Below are 12,549 nucleotides of genomic sequence, written 5' to 3'. Positions count from 1 at the left end.
GAAGAAGTCTGGAGAGGAATGCAGTGATGTTTGTCGAGGTTCGTCCCGAGCAGCGGCGTGATGCGGGATGCTGTGCTCTACGGCCTGTTCCCTGGGACGCACACTGAGACGAACATCAACTGTGCCTGGAGGATCATCAACTCGGTGAAAGATACCTGTCTGAAACTTGTTGGTCTTCCAGCTGAACGAGTTGACCCTGACTGTGTGTTGCGGACTGGCACATTTCAAGGTCCAGGACTACTTGTTGAGGGACGTGCCGAAGCTTGGGACAGCTGCTGCCAAGGCTCGGTGGGGAAAGACCACCGTTTAAGGTCTGCCTGCCGAAGAAGAACAAGGGGCCCACTCAGTAATTGGGCCCCACTGATGCCTCAGCTAAACACCTGGATGTTTAACATACAGACTTGTATATACAAATGATTAAGTCTGATCTCTGTACGTAAAGAAATACAATGTATACATATGAATGGGATCACCAATTGCATAGATATCAAAATATTTTTATGAATAAAGTCTATTTTTGAAATGAAAAAAATCACTCGCTGCACTCTTTCTCACTTCCGTAGTCCCATGCCCTGGAAATAATTGGCAAACAAGCCTCATACTTGGTGACACAAGTCCATTAGGTTACTGAGATTAGTGAACAAGGATGCAGAAAATAATGTTGAATGCCTAAGTCGTGGAGTGAAGGAGGACTTGACTCAATATTACAGGGCCCTGGTAACAGGCAGACAGACAGACACACACACACACACACACACACAGAAACATACACACAGATGTACTCCCTCTCTCACACACACACAGATGCACATATTCTCTCTCTTACACATAAGCACACTCTCACACACACACAGATACGTGCACACACACATAATCCCTCTCTCTCTCTCTCACACACACACACACACAAACACACACACAAACACTCACTCACACGGACGCACACAGTTGGTCACACAGTTACACAGGGACATGGAATGGCAAAGTAATGTTGGAATTGTCAAATATTAAAGCTCCACTAACTAATTCCTGGGTGTTAGATGAACACAGGATATTCACCCATCTGATTCAGGCTCAAGTCTGAGAGGCTCCTGGTTCACACTCCGGATTGGAATCAGATGCTGTGTTTGGGAGCAGGATGTGGCACATGGGATTAGGGGGACTGTCCATGGGGATGTTCAGAACTAGCAATCTAACGGAATCAGAACAGAACAGAGAGAATCAAACAAATTTCTTGGTGTTGAATTTGTGGAGTAGTTCCATTCTTGTTGTGGCTGTGTGTAAGATGGGGAGAGTAGAGAGTCAGTTAAACTTAGTATCTATTGTCAGATTATATCTGCCTCTTTAAATTTTTGATTTGGGTATCATTGAGGGAGCTTCACTCTGTATCTAACCCTGTGGTGTCCCTTCCTGGGGGTGATTGACGGGGATACAGAAAAGGCAGCTTTATTGTGTATCTCACCCCATTCTGTCCCTTTCCTGAGAGTGTTTGATGTGGACAGTGTAGCATTGGAACAGGAGTAGACCATTCGGCCCCTCAATCCTTTCCCATCATTCAATCGGATGATGGCCAATGTGTGGCCTAACCCCATCTTCCTTCCTTTGGCCCATTCCCTCAATACCTTCACTGAACAAATATTTATCCATTGCAGATGATCCAGCATCCACTGCTGTTTGTGGAAGAGAGATCCAAACCTTTCCTATCCTTTGTGTTACCAAGCGCTTCCTAACATCTCTCCTGAATGCTCTGTGTCCGAATTCTCAGACTTTGTTCCCTCTTGTTCTCAAATGTGCAACCAGCAGGAATCATTTATCTTGATCTAGCCTGTCTCACCCTGTTTATATCTTGAAGGCTTTGATCAGATCACCCCTTTACCTTCTCCATTCTAGAGGAAACAGGCCTCCTTTGTATAATCTCTCCCCAGAATGTAACCTCTGAAGTCTAGGGTCATTCTTGTAAACCTCCTTTGTGCTCCCTCTTTGTATTCCACCCATTTAGACTACTTACAGTGTGGAAACAGGCCCTTCGGCCCAACAAGTCCACACCGACCCGCCGAAGCGCAACCCACCCATACCCCCACACTTACCCCTTACCTAACACTACGGGCAATTTAGCATGGCCAATTCACCTGACCCGCACATCTTTGGACTGTGGGAGGAAACCGGAGCACCCGGAGGAAACCCACGCAGACACGGGGAGAATGTGCAAACTCCACACAGTCAGTCGCCTGAGTCGGGAAATGAACCCGGGTCTCAGGCGCTGTGAGGCAGCAGTGCTAACCACTGTGCCACCGTGCCGCCCACTTGTTTGCACTGACCGAGTTTTTCCCCTTAACCTAGTCTGTCAACATCCCTTTGTAATTCCAAGGTATTATCTGCACTGTCTACACGCTGCCTAACTTTGTACCTAATCCCATGCAGTTCCTATCCTGGGAATGGATGTCAGGAACAGTGTTGAGGAAGATTTCCTCTGCATCCAGCCCCATGTTGTACCTGTCCTGGGAGTTTTGGATGGGAACAGTGTAGAGGGGTCTTTACTCTGTATCTACCCCTGTGCTGTCCCTGTCTGGGAGTTTTGGATGGGAACAGTGTAGAGGGGTCTTTACTCTGTATCTACCCCTGTGCTGTCCCTGTCTGGGAGTTTTTGATGGGAACAGTGTAGAGGGAGATTAACTCCACCCAATCCCATGCTCTCCATGTCCTGGGACTGATCGATTGGGACAGTCTCAAGGGACCTTTACTCTGTACGCATTCCCATTCTCCCAGACTCTGGGAGATTCAGATGGAGGAAGTGTAGAGGGACACATACTCTGTATCTAACCCAGTGATGGAGCTGCCCTGAGTGTATTTGATGAGGATAGAATGGGGAAAGTGGATTACTCAATCAGTATATAACCCTACACTGGCCTGGGAATTTGAGAAGTTACAGTATAGAGAGACCTTTACGCTGAAACTAAGCCATTCTCTAACTATTCTGATGTTTTAGATCGGACTGGTGTAGATATGGGGAGTCTGATGAATTGGCAGTCAAACTGAAACAATGTGAGATGTGAAGTGATGCTTGTTGGAGGTAGGATAAATTAAGCTGTCAAATGTTAAATTGGAAGCAAGAACACAGAAAGCTGCTGGTTAATTTTTACAAATCTCCAAGTTTCAGTTCTGGGTGAAATACTGTCCATGTGGGCAATCTCTCTAAAGCTGTTTCCTGTCCCACATTAGTGCATCCTAAAAAATATGAATTCTCTTTGTAGATGTAGGAATTGGAGGTGACCTTTGAAGGTGACTAAAATACAGATTCCAGAAGCTGTTTGCAGTAAATGCCTGAGCCAATGTCACATTCCAGCAATGTTTGCCTCACTTTGCAAACTTCTGAAAGGTTCTAATGTACAAAAACTGAAACAGCTATCTGTTGTTCTATATACAAACCACCTTAAAATCCTTGATTAGATTCCAGTCTGTAACTCACTCCCGGTCTCTGTTATTCTACATATAAAACCCACCTCAAACGCCTCGATAGGATTCCAGTCTGTAACTCACTCCCATACATCTGTGGCTGTTTATGTTCACCACCTGAAACCCCTTGATTAGATTCCAGACTGTACCTCACTCCTGGGTATCAATTATTTGCACATAATCCACCTCAAACCCCTCAATTAGATCTCAGTTTGTAACTCACACTTGGTTTTTTTTAAATAAATTAACCCCGATCAATCGATTAGATTCTAATCTGTTGCCAACTCACTTACATCTATTACTCCATATATAAACCACATCGAAAGCTTGCTTAGATTTCACTCTGTAACTCATGCCTCAGTATCTGTAAATCCATGTATGCACCACACCGAACCCCTTGAATAGATTTAGGTCTGTAAATCACTCCTGGGTATCTGTTCTTCCATACACAAGCCATCCCAAAACCCTCAATTAGAAACCAGTCTGTAACTTCTTCCCGGGAATCTGTTTTTCTATACATAACCCACCTCAAACCTTTCAATAGGTTCCATGTTGAAACTTATACTTGGATTTTATTTTAATATAAATAAACGCCTTGATACACCAATTAGATTCCAATCTGCAACTCACTCAAATATATCTGTTATTCCATATATAACCCAGCACAACATCCTTGATCAAATTCTAGTCTGTGACTCACTCTTGAGTATCTGTTATTCCACATTGAAACAAACACAACCTCTTCGATCAGATTCCAGTCTGGAACTTACTCCTGAGTATTTGCTATTCCATATATATAAACCAACTCAATCTCCTTGATCAGATTTCAATCTGTAACTCATTTTAGGTATCTGTTCTTCAACATATAACCCACCTCAGACATTTCAATTAGATTCTAGTTTGTAACTAGCTCCCAGGTATCTGTTATTCTGTACCAATACCATCTCCAGTCCCTCAGTTAGTTTCCAGTTTGCAACTCATACTTGGGTATTTTACTTTTAAACAAATAAACCCCCGATTCATCAATTAAATTCCAATCTGTAACTCATTCATGTATATTTGTTATTCCATATATAAGCTGAAAATGTGTTGCTGGAAAAGCGCAGCAGGTCAGACAGCATCCAAGGCGCAGGAGACTCAACGTTTCAGGCATGAGCCCTTCTTCAGGAATGACGAAAGTGTGTCCAGCAGGAAAACCTATCGCATTTCCAACGCCCCTCCCCTAAGTCCCTCCTCCCTACCTTTTACCTTAGCCTGCTGGACACACTTTCCTCATTCGTGAAGAAGGGCTCATGCCCGAAACGTCGACTCTCCTGCTCCTTTAATGCTGCCTGACCTGCTGCGCTTTTCCAGCAACACATTTTCAGCTCTGATCTCCAGCATCTGCAATCCTCACTTTCTCCTATTCCATATATAAACCAACGCAAACTCAAAATTAGATTCCAGCCTGTAGCACACTCCTGGGTATCTATTATTCCATATATATAAACCACCCCGAATCCCTAAATTAGATTCTAGTCTGTAACTCACTCCTGAATATCTGTCATTCTCCAGGTAAGCCACCCCAAATCCTCTCAATTAAATTCCAGTCTGTTACTTACTCTTGCGTCTGTGCTATTCCATATATAAAGCACCCTGAACAGCTCAATTAGATTCCAATTTGTAATTCATTCCCATAACTCTGTGACTCTGTACATGAACCACCCCAAACTTCTGGATTAGATTCCAGTCTGCAATTCACTCCAGGGTATCTGTTATTCTATCTATAAATCTTTTGATGAGATTTGAATCTATAACTCACTTCCATGCATCCGTCACACTAAATAAGGGGGATAGACTCAAACAACAGGTCGACTATGAAAATCGGGGATGGAAGGGAATCTTTTGTTGAGCACACTGAATTGTTAACATTTAGTGTGGAATGCTCTCTAATTGGGGAAATTGCACTCAGATCATGTGGCTTTTCATACATTAATCAGTGCCTGGTTAATACTTCTGCACACCTTTACAATTACAGTTCCTATTACACTTCCACACACACATTTCAATTCTGAATATACATTTGTCTATCGGAAACAATATAACTTTTCAATTTGTGGATAACAATCAAAGGAAAGTTTTAACTCTAAACAAATGTTTGACACGAGTCCTGTGCTATATCATTGCTCACATTTTCCTGATCTGCTCTCTACCCTGGTGAGCGTTGTGATGCTATCCAGGGGGAAATGCAGTCTCTTCAGAACTTTCCCTGGTCTTCATGGCAGTGACAGATCTCCTGATCAATATAACAACCATGACATTGGATGATTTCTAGCCTATACTTTCTGTGAGTTTGCTGCCCACCATTCCTGCAAATACATTCACCTCTGTCTTCATTTATTTAGCAACTCATAGTTCTAGCTGGTTGATGGTCATTTGTTCCATATCCCTCCATTCCTTGCACATCCATATGATTATGGTGCTAAAAGCCCCTGAGATACCCCTATCATATCTGCATCCATTACCATCCCTGACATTACGTTCCGGACACCTACCACTCTCTGTGGAAAACATCCTTGCCCTCACATCTCATTTGAACTTTCACCTTCAATGTATGCTCCATAGTTCAAGACACTACAATTCTGTGAACGAGATTCTGACTGTCAACTCTATTTATGCATCTCATAATTTTATAGACTTCTACAGAGTCTCCACTCAGCCTCCGTTGCTCCAAGAAAAACCACCTGAGTTTTTTTGGAGTCTCCTTTTAGGTCATATCCCCTAATACAGGCAGCATCCTGGTAAAGCTCTTCTGCACCCTCCACATCCTCCCTATAATGTGGTGACCAGAATTAAATGCAACAGCCTAGAGGAAGCCAAACTAAAGTCTTATAGAGCTGCAAGCATGACACCCTAACTCTTCTTCCTTCCTTGCACTTTGTGTCAGATCCATGAGCTTCTGTACTTTCCCACACAACTCCTTCAGTTACAAACTATACCTCACAACATAACCCATCACCGAGCCCCAGGCCTACAGCGTTACCATGCCAACCATCATGCTGCACTGTTCCCACATCAAACCGGGACAGTGAAGGTGACTCGCACTTCCACAGCAACCCACGTCCTTGTCTCCCTCCCCCTCTGATATGGTGCCTTTCCCATCCCTTCCACAATTCCTGTCCCTCTGCCGACAAGCAGCCTGTCCCCAGTGCCCAGAACTGACTTCTCCAACTTCACTGCTACTGCAGGGACTCCCAAACCCCTCCCTGAGAATTTCATTTGACTGATTCCCCCAAAGACAGGACTGTATAGTATCAGCATGAATTGGTGAATAGGAATTCAGGATTGAAAAATCTATCGGAGCATTTGGAGGATGTAATGAGTAATTTGTGTGGCCACCGCTCTGGAATGCAATGATTCCCTGATCCTGATCCTGATTTTCCCAAACAATGATGAAGTCCCTGGACATACTGTGCCAGGATCTCCTGACTGAATCCTGTCTCTCTTGCCTTGACTGAGAACTGGTTCCCTGAGGCTTTGGGACATGACCATTTGGTTGAAGTACATGCAGTGTGTTTGCTGCTTCAGCTGCTGTTCCAAGTGCCTGACAGTCCAGCCCCTTGACTGATCACTGTTGGAACAATGATAAACTGCCTGGTTTATGTCTGTGATAAACAACCAAGCAGGGCAGCAGCACTGTGAAACATTAGGTTCTGGTTGAGGCATCAAAGTGCAAAACTGCCAAGGAAAAGCAGAGATATTGTGCCAGTCCCTGAGCAGGACATATCCCAGGCAGTAGAACGTCTATGTTTCGAGTCTAACTGACCCTTTGTCAAAGCTAAAAAAAAAGGAGAAATAGGGAGGTATTTATACGAGGCTGAGAGAAGGTGAGTCATGGCTCCAGAAGCAAAGGTAGCAATAAAGAGGTGATAATGTCAGTGCATAGAGAGATTATAGGGAGATTAGGAGCTGCGAATGACCAAGGCTGAAGCCAGTGCTATGTGACAAAATATGTGGGGGATGGGGGGGCGATGGGTGAAGCAGAGGCAAAATGGAAAACAAGGGAGAAGGGCAGCAAAGCGGGTAGAGGAGAGGAAAAGGGTGATGAGAGAATGGGGAGCGAAGGAAAGAGAGACAACCAAGAAATATGAGGCACAGAACAGTGAAAAAAAAAGATAAATAAAATAAATGAAGTAAAATTACGGAGCAGAATGAAAACTGTGGGGTTGAGATAGGATAATCATCTGAAGTTGTTGAATTCAGTGTTGAGACAGGCAGGCTGTAACGTGCCTAGTCTGAAGATGAGATGCTGTTCCTCCAGTTTGCATTGAGCTTCACTGGAACATTGCAGCAGGCCCCAGACACTCATTTCAGATTTAGCAGCGTTTCACTTGTACCTCCTTCCGTTTGGTCTATTGCATTCGTTGCTCCCAATGTGGTCTCCTCTATATCAGAGAGACAAAACGCCGACTGGGTGATCGTTTTGCTGAGCACCTTCGGTCTGCACGCAATCAGGTGATCTTTCCGTGGCTTGCGACTTCAACACACAATCCTGCTCCCATGCCCACATTTTTTTTAAATTTCAAAAATATACTTTATTCATAAATACTTTGATCTATACAACTGGACATGCCGTACATAAGTAAACATTCCATTTCTTTGCATACCGAAACAGAGTAATCATTCCTATTTACAGGTCGGTATGATTACATTTTGAGCTGAGGTGCCAGCAGAGCCCAAATGACTACTGAGCTGCCCCAAGCTTCAGCGCGTCCCTCAACACGTAGTCCTGGTCCTTGGAATGTGGCAGTCTGCAACACTCAGTCAGGGTCAACTCCTTCAGCTGGAAGATGAACAGGTTTCGGACCACCCAGAGAGCCTCCTTCACCGAGTTGATGATCCTCCAGGCGCAGTTGATGTTCGTCTCGGTGTGCATTCCGGGGAACAGGCCATAGAGCACGGAGTCCCGCGTCACATCGCTGCTCGGGACGAACCTCGACAAACACCACTGCATTTCTCTGCAGACTTCCTCTGCATAGACACATTCCAAAAGGAGGTGTGTAACAGTCTCGTTCCCGCCCTCCCCCCCAGTCACTTTGAGGGCAGCATGCGGTGCAGCTGAGAGTCCAGGTGTGCATAAAAGGATCTCACAGTCAGAGCCCTTCTAACCACCAGCCAAGCCATGTCTTGGTGTTTGTTGGAAAATTCTGGTAATGAGGCATTCTGCCAAATGGCTTTGACAGTCCGCTCAGGGAACCGCTCGATAGGATCCGCCCTCTCCTTTTCCTGAAGGGTCTCAAGGACACTACGTGCTGACCACTTCCTGATTGACTTGTTGTCAAAGGTGTTTTTCTTCATAAACTTCTCCACGAAGGACAGGTGATATGGAACGGTCCAACTACTTGGAGCATTCCGCAGCAGCGAGGCCAAGCCCATCCTTCACAACACCAGGGACAGGTAGAACCTCAGTACATAGTGATACTTGGTGTTTGTGTACGGGGGATCCACGCACAGCTTGATGCAGCCACACACAAAGGTGGCCATCAGGGTGAGGGTGGCATTGGGTGTATTTTGTCCCCCATTGCCCAGATCTTTGTTCAGCGAGTCCTTTCAGACCCGGTCTGTCCTTGGGCTGCTGCAATATTCCAGTGAAGCTCAACGCAACCTGGAGGAACAGCATCTCATCTTCCGACTAGGCACATTACAGTTGGACTGAATGGTCTGTTTCTGTGTTGCACATCTCTCTGACTCTGTGCCTTAAATACATCAGATCTTTGCAACATATTGTTCTCAAAATCTCTCATTTAATACATCAAAGTGATTCTCATCATCATCAAAATCCGAACTGTTGATTAATTCAATCGCTTTATCTCCATTTTGTTTTTTGAAATGCCATTTACCATTAGGTAGAACTGGTGGGCAACTTTGTTTTACTTTTGTTATTCGGAATTGGAATTGGTGGGAAGGAGCGATATTTACCAGGGATGAAGTGACAACATTGTGAATGAGTGCCGAACGTGCAGAGACAAACGAATTGGAATTACACGAAAGCAAGTCAAGTAAAGCAAGTGTGACTTGACTAACTAAATGCTGTCTAAGTTCGGAACATAAGAAATAAGTTAAAAAAAACCACAACATAACAAACAAAATCTGCTTTTCTAATTAGGGGTGCACCAGTCCCAGAAACAGTGCAATACTAGGACGATGCGCGAAGTTGGCAGAGCAAGCTCCAAACACAACTCCTTCCGGCAAAAATCAGATTAATATTGAGTCCCTAAATAAAGGACATATCAGATATTAAAACTGACAAGAACAGAACTACACATGATCTTAGCCAACAGGCCGAGAAGCGATATTTGATTTTTGCCTGACTACCTCAGGACCCAGCTGCTTCCCATATTTTCTGTCAGCCTGACTGTGACCAAAGACTTATAGCTCACGGCTGATAGTTTCATTGCTGCCCCGTCGTTTCCAGATTTTCGAACCAGAGGAAATGATCCGTTCATCCAGGTGGCTTCATCTAATCTTTTCTGTGACCATGTTTGATAGTGAAGGTAGAGGAGCAGTAATATACCAATCAGATGCGCTGGGGCTGAGTGCACGTCACTAACAAGCCGGTAGTCTGTCTCTGACAGAGTGTGAATGAGATTGCAGCAACACACTGGGACAGAGCTGTACACAGAGAATGATGCAGCACAGAGGGAGGCACTGCAGCCTCTCATTGCATCAGCTGTCTGTATGGGCTCCTTCCCTAGTCCCACTCGCCATGGTTTTCCCCATGCATGATTCAATCTGGCTCTAGTGTCCCCTCAGGCAGTGCAGAGCCAATAGTAACCACTCTTGAAGATGGCAGGGATTACCTACATACCTTGATGAAATGTGACACTTCGTTTAAAACAAATAACCCCTTCCCCCGCCCTCACCTCCATGTATTCCCTTGGTATATGCAATTGCCTGCAGTTTGTGCTGTTCCATTCTCTGGTCTAAACAAACTGCACTGTTAACAATGCTAACAATTCCTGCCTCTCCACAAGGCAAATCAAGACAAACAAATGAAACGGGTTCTAATTCTGATCGAGTATTATCACTGGAACTATTAGGTGACTGTTCTGAACTGAAATCCTTAAACTAATCATTCCATTTTGTATTATGTGAACTTTGATCTCCAAACCATGAAACTCTGCCAACCCTGCCAATTGAAATGAACAGAACCATGGTGGACCTGAAGTTCGATCGAGTGAATCAGCCACAAATGATTTGGCTTTGACTCCAAATATTCCAATTGCAATTTGCTACCTTAGAATTGCAAATCAAGACTCACAGAGTCATGGAGTTGTACAGCACGGAAATAAGACTCTTTGTTTAAGTGGCTGGCATCCATCAGATAACTTCGATAAATCTAGTCCCACTTGCCAGCATTTAGCCAATATCCCTCTGAATCCTTCCTATTCATATACCCATCCAGATGCTTTTCAAATGTTGTAATTGTACCCTACTTCACACCTCCTCTGGCAACTCATTCCATATATACACCATCCTCTGCATGAAAAAAAGGTTGCCCCTCAGGTCCCTTTTAAATCTATCTTCTCTCAAATTAAACCTGTGGCCTCTTCTTTTGGACTCCTCTACCCTAGGGAAAAATGCCCCTCATGATTTTATAAACGTCTCTAAGGTCACCCCTCAGCCTTCAACACCCCATACGGAACATTGTCACCCATCTTGCTGAAGTCCATGTAGACAAATCCATGCTCTGTCTTCATCAATCCTCATTGTCACTTTTTCAGAAACCTCAATCAAGTTAATGAGAGATGATTTCCCACACGAAAAGCCATGTTAACTATCCCTAATCAGTCCTTGCTTTTCCAAGTGCATGTAAATCCCGATCCTCAACATACCCTCCAGTAACTTACTTATCACTGACATCCGGCTCACTAGAACTATATTGTTGTTATGGTGCAGGCAGCACATTATGAAAATAATTGGTTTAATATTATCATTGCAATCAGAATGCAAAGTCTAAAATACAAAATAAATCAAATAACTTCCTCATCTGCTCTACTCCTTACAGTATGGGCCCAGTGGGGAGAGGTGTACGCCCAGCACAGGGGTGAGTGGGGGCCAGTGAGGAGGAGTGTACACCCAGAACAGGGGACAGTGGGCCTGGTGAGGAGGAGTGTACACCCAGCACAGGGGAGAATGGGCCTGGTAAGGGGGAAGAGTACACCCAGCACATTGGAGAGTGGGCCCGGTGAGGAGGTGTGTACTCCCAGCACGGGGGAAAGTGGGCCGGTGAGGGGGTGCTTACACCCAGCACAGGGGAGAGTGTGCCCACTGAGGAGGAGTGTACACACAGCACAGGGGAAAGAGGGCCTCGGGAGGAGGAGTGTACACCCAGCTCATGGGAGTGGGTCCTGGTGAGGGGGAATGTACACACAGCACAGTGGAGATTGGGCCCAGTGAGGAGGAGTGCACACCCAGCACAGGGGAGAGTGGGCTTAGTGAGCGTGAGTGTACACCCACAAGAGGGGAGAGTGGGCCGGTGAGGATGAGAGTACGCCCAGCACAGGGGAAAGTGGGCCCAGTGAGGAGGGGTGTACACACACAGCACAGGGGAGAGTGAATGCTGTGAGGGGGAGTGTACACCCAGCACAGGGGAGTGTGGTCCCGGTGAGGAGGGGTGTACAGCCAGCACAGGGGAGTGTTGGCCCGGTGAAGGGGAGTGTACACTCAGCACGGGGGTGAGTACCCGGTGAGGGGGTGTTTATACCTAGCACAGGGGACAGAGTGCCCAGTGAGGAGAAGTGTACCCCCAGCACAGGTGAAAGAGGGCCTGGGGAGGAGGAGTGTACACCCAGGTCAGGGGAGTGTGGTCCCAGTGAGGAGGGGTTTACTCCAAGCACAGGGGAGAGTGGGCCCAGTGAGGGGAGTGTTCACCCAACACAGGGGAGAGTGGGCCCGGTGAGGGGAGTGTTCATTCAGCAAATGGGAGAGTGGGCCCAGTGAAGAGGGCTGTATACCCAGCACAGTGGAGTGTACAGCCAGCACAGGGGAGAATGGGCCCGGTGAGGGGGAGAGTGGGCCCTGTGAAGGCGAGTGTGTATCCAGTACAGGGGAGAG

At 45.7% G+C, this 12,549-nt stretch overlaps 1 non-coding gene across 1 annotated transcript; it reads right to left on the bottom strand.

Annotated features, from left to right (window-relative positions):
- Nucleotides 1-9,595: 9,595 nt before the first annotated feature.
- Nucleotides 9,596-9,786, bottom strand: LOC132825074 (U2 spliceosomal RNA). The gene has a single exon (XR_009645740.1). It is a non-coding gene; the product is annotated as a U2 spliceosomal RNA (small nuclear RNA).
- Between the last annotated feature and the right edge of the window lie 2,763 nt (nucleotides 9,787-12,549).

The sequence above is a fragment of the Hemiscyllium ocellatum genome, chromosome 19 (assembly GCF_020745735.1).
Source record: "Hemiscyllium ocellatum isolate sHemOce1 chromosome 19, sHemOce1.pat.X.cur, whole genome shotgun sequence".
Classification (NCBI taxonomy): Eukaryota; Metazoa; Chordata; class Chondrichthyes; order Orectolobiformes; family Hemiscylliidae; genus Hemiscyllium; species Hemiscyllium ocellatum.
This window is presented reverse-complemented; position numbering and strand designations above follow the sequence as displayed.